Genomic DNA, 11,594 nt, shown 5'->3' on the forward strand with positions numbered 1-11,594 from the left:
GGCTTTGTTTACCAAAAGAATCTCCTTTTAAGTCTTACATATTACATGATTGTCATAATGCTCCTTTTTCCGGACATGGTGGATACAATAAGACATACATGGAAGTTCGAAAGTCTTATTTCTGGCCTAATCTGAAACATGATGTGAAACGCTATGTTAAAAAATGCTTGCATTGTCAACAAGTAAAAGTTGAACGACTACAAACACATGGACTGATGCAACCATTAGATATCCGTCTTAGAATTGTCAATCAATTTCAATGGATTTTATTACTAAATTACCCACAACTAGGGGGGATACGACACGATTTTTGTGGTTGTTGATCGTCTTACTAAAATGGCTCATTTTTATCCTATGAAGAAGACTCATGGTGCTCTTGAAGTTGCTGAATTATTTGTGAAAGAGATTTTCCGACTGCATAAGAAGCATTGTTTCTGATAGGGCTTCGAAGTTCACTTCTAACTTCTGGCAGGCCACGTTTAAATAGGAACTGAATTGTAAATGAGCACTGCTTTTCATCCTCAGACGGATGGTGAGATAGAATTTGTCAATCGTTTGTTAGAGGATATTCTACATGCTCAGCATGGCTTGAATGGCATTCATGTTTTATACACTATCGTTGATGCACCATGTGTCACGCGATGCGTAATAGAGAAAAACGAGAATTCGAGGCACTATTAACACGAAACCAGAGAAGCCTTCTTTATTGAAAAGAGAAATCCTTTACAGCAGCTTTTGAGCAGCATATTCCATAATCAGAGCTCAACCTCCCGACCTCCCCCGAGCAGATCTCACTAATCTCATGATCGCACTCTCACTCTCAAAATCCCGAAGGAGAAAGATACATGACTTTTCATTCGAAATCTCACTCTGGTTTAGTGTCTTGGATCTCGTGCAGGCTTATGAACTTCGTTTCCAGTTCGAAATCGTCCTGAAGCTTTGTCATGCCTTGAAAAGTGGGCATTTTCCAAAAACGGTCAAATCTATCTAATCTGAGCGGCCATCTCAATCCACGTGCCTTACCTTCCACATCGCATCACATCTTGATCTGTGTTCTTTTTTTGTTTTGTACAAGTACCCGAAATCTGCAATCACAGAAAATCAACTTCGACTAAAATGTTCCTCATCAGAAATCACAAAACACTCATGGAAAGTTTTTCCAAAATCATCCTTTAAAGTACTGAAAACTCAACTGCAAAAACATGCTCGACTCAAAAATGTTCATTTCGAACTTTCCTTGTGCAACATAAAACTTTTCCAAAATGTTCAAAACATAAAATCAAGCCATTCTGAGAAATTTCTACAACATGCAGTTCCAAAATTTGCATATATAAGAATGTAACGTCACATTCTCCCCTCATTAAAAAAATTCTGCCCGCAAAATTTAAAGGACGGGAATTTCACAACTAAGGCATCCAGGTCAACTCATGACATATCATCAATGGGGTAGACATCCCATTTTACTAATACTTCTACTATATTTATGTTTCTGAGTTGGCGTGTCTTTCTATCTAGAATCATCTTGGGTTCCACCTTTAAACTCGCATCCTCCTTGATTCTAGAGTTGTCCTACAAAATGTGTAAAGGATTAGTGACATAAGGTTTCAACAAACTAACATGAAAAATTTGAGGAACTTTGATATGTGCAAGAAGGTCTAGCTGGTAGGCGAGTTGGAAGGCAAGCGTTCCCACCCTCTTTCGAACATTGAATGGACCTGCAAAACGGGGCGAAAGCCTACGATCTTTGAGAAAAACCAAATCGCCTTCTTTAAATTCACGAAATGAATGCTTCTTATCATAATAGTGCTTTAGCCTATCTTGTGCATGCTTAATACAATCTTGAATTTCTTTTCTTGTTCATCCATTTTCCCTAGCATATCCTTAAACACTTTTACTTTATTTTCAACATCAAAGAAAGTACCCGGTGTATCACAGTTTTGACCATAGACCACTTCAAATGGAGACATACCTATCGAGCTATGCCAAGAAATGTTATACGCATTCAACCAAATATGAAAAGTCTATCCAATTAGTATCCTTTTCATTTTTTTCATTTACGCACATGTGCAACATGGGTTCAAAAGAGCTAAAGTTGAAATGGTAATGGGACTCCTTCCATAGGTTCTCATATGGAATGATGAGCCAAGGTTCCAAAGTGTAACCTCCATCAGCCACAATGTACTCATGGATGTAAAAATCCCTCCACAATGTACCTCGAGGGGTGCACAATTAAGAAACCCTATGTATCACGTGCGTTCAAGGGGTATTTAAAAAACCCCTCAACTAATTTTTTTTTCCCAGTAAAATCACCCCTATGAACTAACATATTGTTTTATAAAGTTGAATTGAAAAACCCATCTTGTTCTTGTAAACCTGTTAAAATTTCTCCAAAAGATGAATTAAAATACTCCCCCTTTTGAATGCACGTGGTACATTAAATTTTTTAGAGGTGAACCCCCCAAGCAATGTACTCATGAACGTGAAAATCCCCTTCACTACAAGGCACAGGCCCTTTTCCGATATAAATACTGACCTTTTTTACACTAAAAAGTTTTTTTTGGACGGGTGCAAAGGTCGGTATTTACGTCGCTCTAAGCATCGAAAAAGAACGATCGCTATATAAGTGTCGCTATATAGTGACACTAGTAAACGTCACTATATAGCGACACTAGTAAACGTCGCTATATAGCGACACTTGTGAACGTTGCTATATAAAGACAATGGTAAATGGCGCTTTATAGCAATGATTAATAGAAGCTTTAAAAAAATATTAACAGAAGCCCCACCAATGTTTTTTTTATAGTAGTTACAAACGAATGTTTTTTATTACAAAAATTCCCTTGTGAAAAGGCTGATACAAAATCGCTCAAACGAGCCGCGCAATAGAAGCATACACATGTCGAAGATATACAACATTGTTTGTTACAAAATCACCCTTTCGAAAAGGGTGATACAAAATTGCTCAAACGAGCCAACATACAAAAGCATATACATGGCGAAGTATATGCAAACTACTACTACTACTGCTTATCTGAATCGTCGTCCTCGTCCTCATCCTCCTCCTTGTCGCGCTGGCCTTGTCCATGGCCCTCATGAGCTGATCCCTGGCCCTCGTCGAAGCCGTGTAAGCCTAATCCCTCATCATCACCGCTCAGCACCGCTGATGGGACGTTAGAGCTTTGACTCTAAGAGTGAAACCATATTTATTAAAAATTAGATTGGAACTTAAAGAATAAAATAGTTTAAAAAGTGAGATTTCAAGTAGGAGTAGACTTATACCGTGCGAGCAACCACCTCAGCCCAATCAACCATCGCTCTTAGCGCCTCTTGCTCAATAAACCACAGCTTTGTTCCTATGCAAAGCGTGCATCTCGTCTCTACGTCTCTAGGAAGGTGACCCATCACAGCTTACTATGGGCCCAATTTACGAGAGTTAGATAAAGTGCATGCAATATGTAGTAAAACAAATATAACAATACATTAAATGAGAAGAAGTAGACTTACCACGGTTGCCTCAAACGCCAACCATCCTCTTGGACCAAAGTGCGAAGTACCTACGGAGTCCAGCCATCTCCTCGCAGCCCTCCTCAGACCCTCGAACAGTTCGGGATGGTCCCTGTATTGCTTCTTGAAAAACTTCCAGTTAGCTTTGTTTGCCCAGCTAGGTTTAGCGTTCCCCTTTGCGATAGAAGTACGCAAGGTTGACCTACGATGCTTCAAGAGGACCCCCATGTGCTCTTTCATGTAATCCAAATTGAACTCCCAATTTGGAGGGTTAGGATATTGTCTTTTCAATTCATTGATGACTGCCTGCTTCTTTCCCTCATCTTGGTACCACCAGTCAATAGCTATGCCACTCTGAAGTGGTGGCTCATAAACCGCCTCATGGTGGCCATCACTGTTGAGCCCTTTTTATTTTCTATCATCTCTCTAGCAACAGTGATTTCATAGGACAGGTCCTCGATCGGGTAAGAAGGACTCATGGTAGTGGCAAAGTCAGAGCAAGTGTGTTAGTGCGAGTGCTTATAGAGCGAGGAGTAGCAGTGGGAGTAGGAGAGGGCAAGGGACCTGACTGGTACTGGGTCTCGGGACCAAGTGGAGACTTGTAGGGATGTGAGTGTTTTGACTCGTCTATATCTCCCGAGTCAGCACAACATAAGCGAACCTTCCTACTCTTCCTTCCCTTACGATGGGCATGCCCAGGTAATGACCCCTCACTCGAAGGGCTTAGAGGGGACAGCTGGATAGACGTAGGTCCAGCCATCGGTGTAGGAGAGGGATTTACTAAGGTCCTCTGGGATAGCAGAGAGAAGACCTTGCTACCTCCACATCGGTCATCTGTGCGACAAACTTGTCGAGACTCCCAACAAAGCAATGGGTTGCTAGCAAAGGAGTTCCCCGAGGGGTAGTCATAGTGCTATGTCCGAGACGAGTCGGGCTAGGGGTAGTCATAGGGGTAGGCCCCTCAGGTGTCGCCTGAGTGGAATCAAAGTCCTCTGGAGAGTAGAGATTCTGATGTCTCCTCCTACGAGGGTTTTCATACTCGTCGGACGTGCGACGTGATCCCATGTCTAATTTGGGAGGATTGGACAAACGTAGACACAAATAGGAAAACAAAAAACAAAAAACAAGAACGGGTAAGAAGCAAAAAGACAATTAATTACTTGAGACAATTATGATAGCATAAGCATAAGAGGATAAAAGAGATCGAAAGAGGGGAAAAGAGATCGAAAGAGGGGGAAAAGAAGAGGGCAAAAGAAGAGAAGGAAGAGGGGAAAAAGAAGAGAGGAAAAGAGCATAAGCATAAGAGAAAAAGAAAGAAAGAATATGCTTATGCATGAGCATATGAGGATAAGAGAAAAAGAGAGAAAGCATATGCTTGTGCTTATGCATAAGCATACGAGCATATGCTCATGCATAAGCATAATCTTATGCTCTTGCATAAGCATAAGCATATGCTCATGCATAAGCATAAGCATAGGCAAATATATATGCTTATGAAAAGAGGAGAAAAAAAGAGGGAAAAAGAAGATAAGGAAAGGAGAAGGAGAAGGAGAAGGAGACATATGCTTATGCATAAGCATAAGCATAAGAGAAGAAAAAACACATGCAAAAGAGAAAAAGAGAGAAAGCATATGTTTGAAAGAGGGGAAAAGAGATTGAAAGAGGGGAAAAAGAAGAGGGAAAAAGAAGATAAGGAAAGGAGAAGGAGAAGGAGAAGGAGACATATGCTTATGCATAAGCATAAGCATAAGCATAGGCAAATATATATGCTTATGAAAAGAGGAGAAAAAAAGAGGGAAAAAGAAGATAAGGAAAGGAGAAGGAGAAGGAGAAGGAGACATATGCTTATGCATAAGCATAAGCATAAGAGAAGAAAAAACACATGCATAAGAGAAAAAGAGAGAAAGCATATGTTTGAAAGAGGGGAAAAGAGATTGAAAGAGGGGAAAAAGAAGAGGGGAAAAGAGCATAAGCATAAGAGAAGGAAGAGGGGAAAAGAAATCTAAAGAGGGGAAGAAGAACAGAGGAAAAGAGCATAAGAATAAGAGAAAAAGAAAGAAAGCATATGCTTATGCTTATGCATGAGCATATGACATAAGAGAAAAAGAGAGAAAGTATATGCTTGTGCTTATGCATAAGCATATGAGCATATGCTCATGCATAAACATAAGCATAGGCAAATACATATGCTTATGAAAAGAGGAGAAAAAGAGAGGGAAAAAGAAGAGAAGGAAAGGAGAAGGAGAAGGAGAAGGAGACATATGCTCATGCATAAGCATAAGCATTCCTATTAGTGACCTGTTTTTTTTGCTCAGCCACTCCATTATGCTTAGGAAGAGAAGAAAAAGCATATGCATAAGAGAAAAAGAGAGAAAGCATATGTTTGAAAGAGGGGAAAAGAGATTGAAAGAGGGGAAAAAGAAGAGAGGAAAAGAAGAGAAGAAAGAGGGGAAAAGAGAAGCATAAGAGGGGAAAAGAGATCGAAAGAGGGGAAAAAGAAGAGAGGAAAAGAGCATAAGCATAAGAGAAGAAAGAGGGAAAAAGAGCATAAGCATAAGAGAAAAAGAAGGAAAGCATATACATAAGCATAAGCATAGGCATAGGAATATGCTTATAAAAAGAAGAGAAAAAGAGACATGGTAGAGGGATGGCTTGTGCAAGAGTCATTAGTATATATCATAGAGTTTCTTGCATCCACAAATCTCGATATGCCGCAGGCTTGGCATAACAAGGATGATCATCGCATCGTTGGCGAGGTTTCCTAAGGAAAAGGGATTGAAAGAAAGATGAGCGAAGAGCAAAAGGAGAAATTTAATAAGTTTTGTATCCTCAATAGCAAGGAGATGCAGAAGTGGATTGAGAGATATGAAGTGGCCAAAGTAGAAAGAATAGTTGCAAGGAAGAGATTTAGAGTAATTTACAAGCGATCGCAACCATATCCATGGGATCTTGCCCTTCTCTCCACTCACATGTCACTTGATTGGCTACAACTGGCTCTATGTAAAGCCAAACGCGATGGAGAGATAATAAATGAGCACGAGCAAGAGTTATCATCTGGATGTATGATGCATGTAAGTCTCTTATCTCTTGACGTAATTAAGTAATTATTTGTGGCAATATATGCTATAAAATAGATGAATCGTTTCGGGTTACACTCGACATCTTGGTTGACATGGCCCATAGTCTTGGTGAATTACAATATCCCACCATGGCTAACAATAAAGAAGGGAGACCTCATGCTTGCACTACTTGTGCCAGGGAAGTACAAGGCCAAAAATATGGATGTGTACATGGCACCTTTGATAGAGGAGATACAGATCTTATGGAGAGGAGTGCGGGTCTTTGATATTTCCAGAGCTCCTAGATATACCAAATGATATTTTGGTTAGGGGTATCTTGATGTGGACCATGCATGACTACCTAGGATATGGAGAGTGCACAGGTACGTGGTTGTGTCTTTAAATGTTTAATATAGGATTATGCTTTTATGACTCTCTTTCGCATGCATGTCTTATACTAACACATTCATGCATGCGTGCAAGACTTGTTACAAGTGGGTACCATGTTTGTCCTATTTGTGGACCGGGTTTGAAATCGCTTGCATGATACTCCAAACATATGAGGAAAAATGTTTATGAAGGTCATGCTCGATACCTTCCACTGGACCATCTCGCGCATGGAGATCAGCTTGATCCACCACTACCATATTTGAAGGCAAGTGAATGGATTCAGGCTTGGAAGGCGAATGGAGAGGAACCTCCTCGTGGTATGAAGAGGCCATTGATCTTTTAGGAACTTCCTTGTTGGAGTCAGTTACAAATCAATCATCTCTTGGATCCCATGCATATCTTCAAGAATGTGGGGGCTACTATTTGGGCACACTTGGTTGGTTCCAAAGACTTGATAGGAGTGCAAGAAGACTTGCGTACTATGAATAGGATGTCTCGTTTGTGGCCCCAAGTGCATGCTTTGGGAAAAGTTGTCCTCCCGAAGGCAACATGGATCGTCTCCATGAGAGAGGAGGCAGCAGTCAAGGTGGACATTACCTATTTTCAAACACCCACACGGTACATGCATTGCTTGAAAGGAGCATTTTCAAAGGAAAATAAGCTTAGCGGGCTCAAGTCCCATGATTGGCACAAGATCTTACAGGTATTCTAAGCTATAGGATTAGTGTATCGATAATCGTGATGTGTTAGTGTAGTTATGACTATGTTATATTATTGACATGACTTCTTTAATGCTTTGATATTTCATCCTCACAATTATAGTAAAAGGGTGCTTACAAGAAGATGTTTGAAATGCTATATTCAAGATCAGTGGTATTGTGAGGTATGCTTACTATCAAACCGCATTGATTGCATTTTCTTCAATTTAAGCAGAATAATCTGTAGACTGATTATGAATATATCTAACATGGGCATGTGAAATAGGTGGATATCTCAAAAGGATTTCTCCATATTTAGCATGGAGAAGGCTAGGGTGGAATCCATCGAAGCCATATGCTTGCTTGAGAAGCACTTTCCCTCGAGCATTATGACAACTCAAGTGCACTTGCTTGTGCACATAGTTGATGAGGTGGCCATTGCAGGTACTGTTCATAGTCGGTGGATGTTTTTTCTCGAGCGGTTTATGAAAACTTTGAAGGGATTTGTAAGACAAAGAGCAAGACCAAAAGCAAGCATGGTAGAGGGATGGCTTGTGCAAGAGTCATTAGTATATATCATAGAGTTTCTTGCATCCACAAATCTCGATATGCCGCAGGCTTGGCATAACAAGGATGATCATCGCATCGTTGGCGAGGTTTCCTAAGGAAAAGGGATTGAAAGAAAGATGAGCGAAGAGCAAAAGGAGAAATTTAATAAGTTTTGTATCCTCAATAGCAAGGAGATGCAGAAGTGGATTGAGAGATATGAAGTGGCCAAAGTAGAAAGAATAGTTGCAAGGAAGAGATTTAGAGTAAATTAATTTACAAGCGATCGCAACCATATCCATGGGATCTTGCCCTTCTCTCCACTCACATGTCACTTGATTGGCTACAACTGGCTCTATGTAAAGCCAAACGCGATGGAGAGATAATAAATGAGCACGAGCAAGAGTTATTATTTGGATGTATGATGCATGTAAGTCTCTTATCTCTTGACGTAATTAAGTAATTATTTGTGGCAATATATGCTATAAAATAGATGCATCTTCATTTTTTTAATGATGCTCTTTTTCAGTACAAAAAGTACAATGCATTATGGTCATATGGACGACATTTTCACGTGGAACGCATCGATTCAAAGAGAGTCATGTATGATTGTGGAGTCATGGCTAACTTCACACAAGATAGCCGAGCAAGTGCTTCAGATACCAATCTTCTCTCCTCACAATTGGATTATTGTGGAACCATACGCAAAATCTATGAAATTGATTTCAGACGATTTAGTATTTTCATTCTTGATGTAAAATGGTTTAGAAATATTTACAACGGTCCTCATGCGACAGTGAGAAAAGACAGTAGTGGTTTCTTTGCAATAGACTCCACCAAACTTTGGACTAATGAAAGTGATACTTTTGTTTTTCCGAGCATTGTGAGCAGGTGCATACTAATGATTTAATTAATCGAAGCTTTCATTTTTAAAGATCCATTGATACATGTACTTAAGCATAATTTCATATATATAATTGATGGCATTTGGCACCCATCTTTAATCTAGGTGGTTATTGTTCTGATCCAAGATGGTGGTACATGATCCAAGTTGCACCACGAAGTAAGCAAATTTTTGAAGATAGAGATGTGGATATGGAAATGCCACTACCAATGCCGGATCCAATTGATCTAGATGCCACTACCAATGCCGGATCCAATTGATCTAGATGGATCTAGTGAAGAAGATGAAGATCACAATATGAGCCAAGAGGAAGATGTGCATAATGACATCATACGGGAGGAAGATGGAGATCACGATATTGAGGAAGAAGATGATGATCATCAAGAATCACCACACTTTATTGAAGAAGATGATCAATTCTGAGGTGAACGTACGATGATAGAGTATGATGATGATATAGGAGATCAACTCGGTATAGAGTTAGAGATAGACTTGTTTGGCACGTTAGACTTGAAGCCATTGGTGTAAATGCTCTTCATTGATTTTTTTCATCTCAAACTTAAACATGAATATATGAGCTTCAAACTTGACGTACATTCTCTTCTACTTTTATTCTCTCAAAGGATCAAACATGTATGAAAAGAAAAAAAAATATGTCATTGGAAAAAACTATTTTTTAGGGTCGGTATGGGAAAAAACACTCTGTAAAACATTGCTATAGGAAACTGTCTCAATGTTGCTATATAATGACCATTCACAAGTCTAATAAATGTCGCTATATAGCGACACTTGTCTAAAGTCACTATATAGCAATAGTTAATGCTTCCTACTTTGATTACCGATGATTAGCACCCTGCGCACACTAAACATTGATGGTTAAGCATCAGAATAGGGCCAGTGTGTATGTCTTGCTCAATGGTGTGATTGAAGGAAAGAGTTCTTATGGTCATTGCAAGAACTAGGCACAATGAGAAATTGCATATTACTATCAACAATGGAGTGAAGACACCTGAAGTTCATCTTACTGTAGTTATAATGGGCTCATGACTTTTGTATGAGGGCAATCCATCTTCCCATGTGTGATGTCAATAACATCACAACCATTTAGGAAGCCTTAGAACCCTTTCTTGACATGAGCAATGGCATTACATGTTAGGCCTTGTAATGAACTGAGATTAATGTGCAATGAGAGTTGCAATAGTTGATCCTAGTTTACTTAGCCCAAGGTGGTCACTAAACTCCACAGCATGTGTCCTACTTGCAAAACAAAGAAATTCCATGACAACTTACTTCTCAATAGAGATAACATGGCAGTAATGGAAGAAAGTGGTGTAGGAATGCTTGATTTTATAGAGTGGGAGCAAGGTCTTACAATAAATGAAAGGAAGACAAAAGATCTCATCTCTCCACATGTGAAGGTAATGAATGGAGTGGTTCCACCACTCCAAGGACCTAAGCATAATGTAGAACCTAGAGTTGGATGTTGGGAAACAACAATGTCGATGAGTTGGACCCTCATTTTCTTGTGAATGGAGAGGGATGTGAGCATGATATGTCCTTAGTCAGTGGGCATTATTAGGAGTGAGATGCAGTGAAGGAATGTGCAAGGAAGCTAGGGCTTGATGGTGAGGATTGAATGCGAGATAGGGAGGATGGCCAAAAAGAGTGCCATAAACATTCTTGTGGAAGGGTGAGCCATGCTCTTTAAAAGTTATCGATATGCAGAGACTGTGGTCTTTGCTCAAATGGATGGGCATCAAATCGGTTTTAAAAAACACTTTCTCCTTGTTGGTGTGCCTCTAGGGTCTATATCAAGGTGAGATACATTCAGGAGGCCTTCCCTAGACTTATATTTATTTTTGTGTAAAGAAGGGAGTGGTCGGACCAGTAAACGAAGTTTGTTCCAAAGGAAGTGTGATATTTAATGTTGTTAGCCCAAATGTTGTCGATGGTCAATCCATTGTTGGTTGTTCAATTAATTGTGTGAAGCTGTGTTGTTCCATGAACTTTGTTAGTGGTTTGTTTACACTTTTAGTTTTGTCATAGTTGATATTGAAATCTCCAATGATTGTTGTTGATGTTCCTTCTTTTATTTGCTACAAGATTTGAGTAAGGGCAGCCAAGAGCATTGTCACTTTTGCGGTAGGGGACTTGTAGACATTTACTATTGTGAAGGTTTGAGATTTGTTTGTCTTGAAATTTGTCAGCAAGCACTGGCTTCCATCTTTTTGAACATAATGGTGGCTCAAAAATTGGACATCTTTTTTGAAACATGTAGCTGTTCCTACGCCATCAGTTTTAAAATGCATGTGAATGTGGGTAGAGTCAATGTTTTTTTTTTTTGTAATGTAACTCCTGAAGGCAAATGATTATTGCCCCTAGTAGACTATTGTCATGTAGTATGTCTAGGATATGACATTGTAGGGCATGTGTGTTGAGAGATTGGATTGTGTAGGTGAATGTTATCATTTGATGAGAGGTTTTGTTGTTGTA

This window comes from Dipteris shenzhenensis, chromosome 16 (genome assembly GCF_047967505.1).
Source record: "Dipteris shenzhenensis isolate YYH24624 ecotype China chromosome 16, Dip_SZ_1.0, whole genome shotgun sequence".
Lineage (NCBI taxonomy): Eukaryota > Viridiplantae > Streptophyta > Polypodiopsida > Gleicheniales > Dipteridaceae > Dipteris > Dipteris shenzhenensis.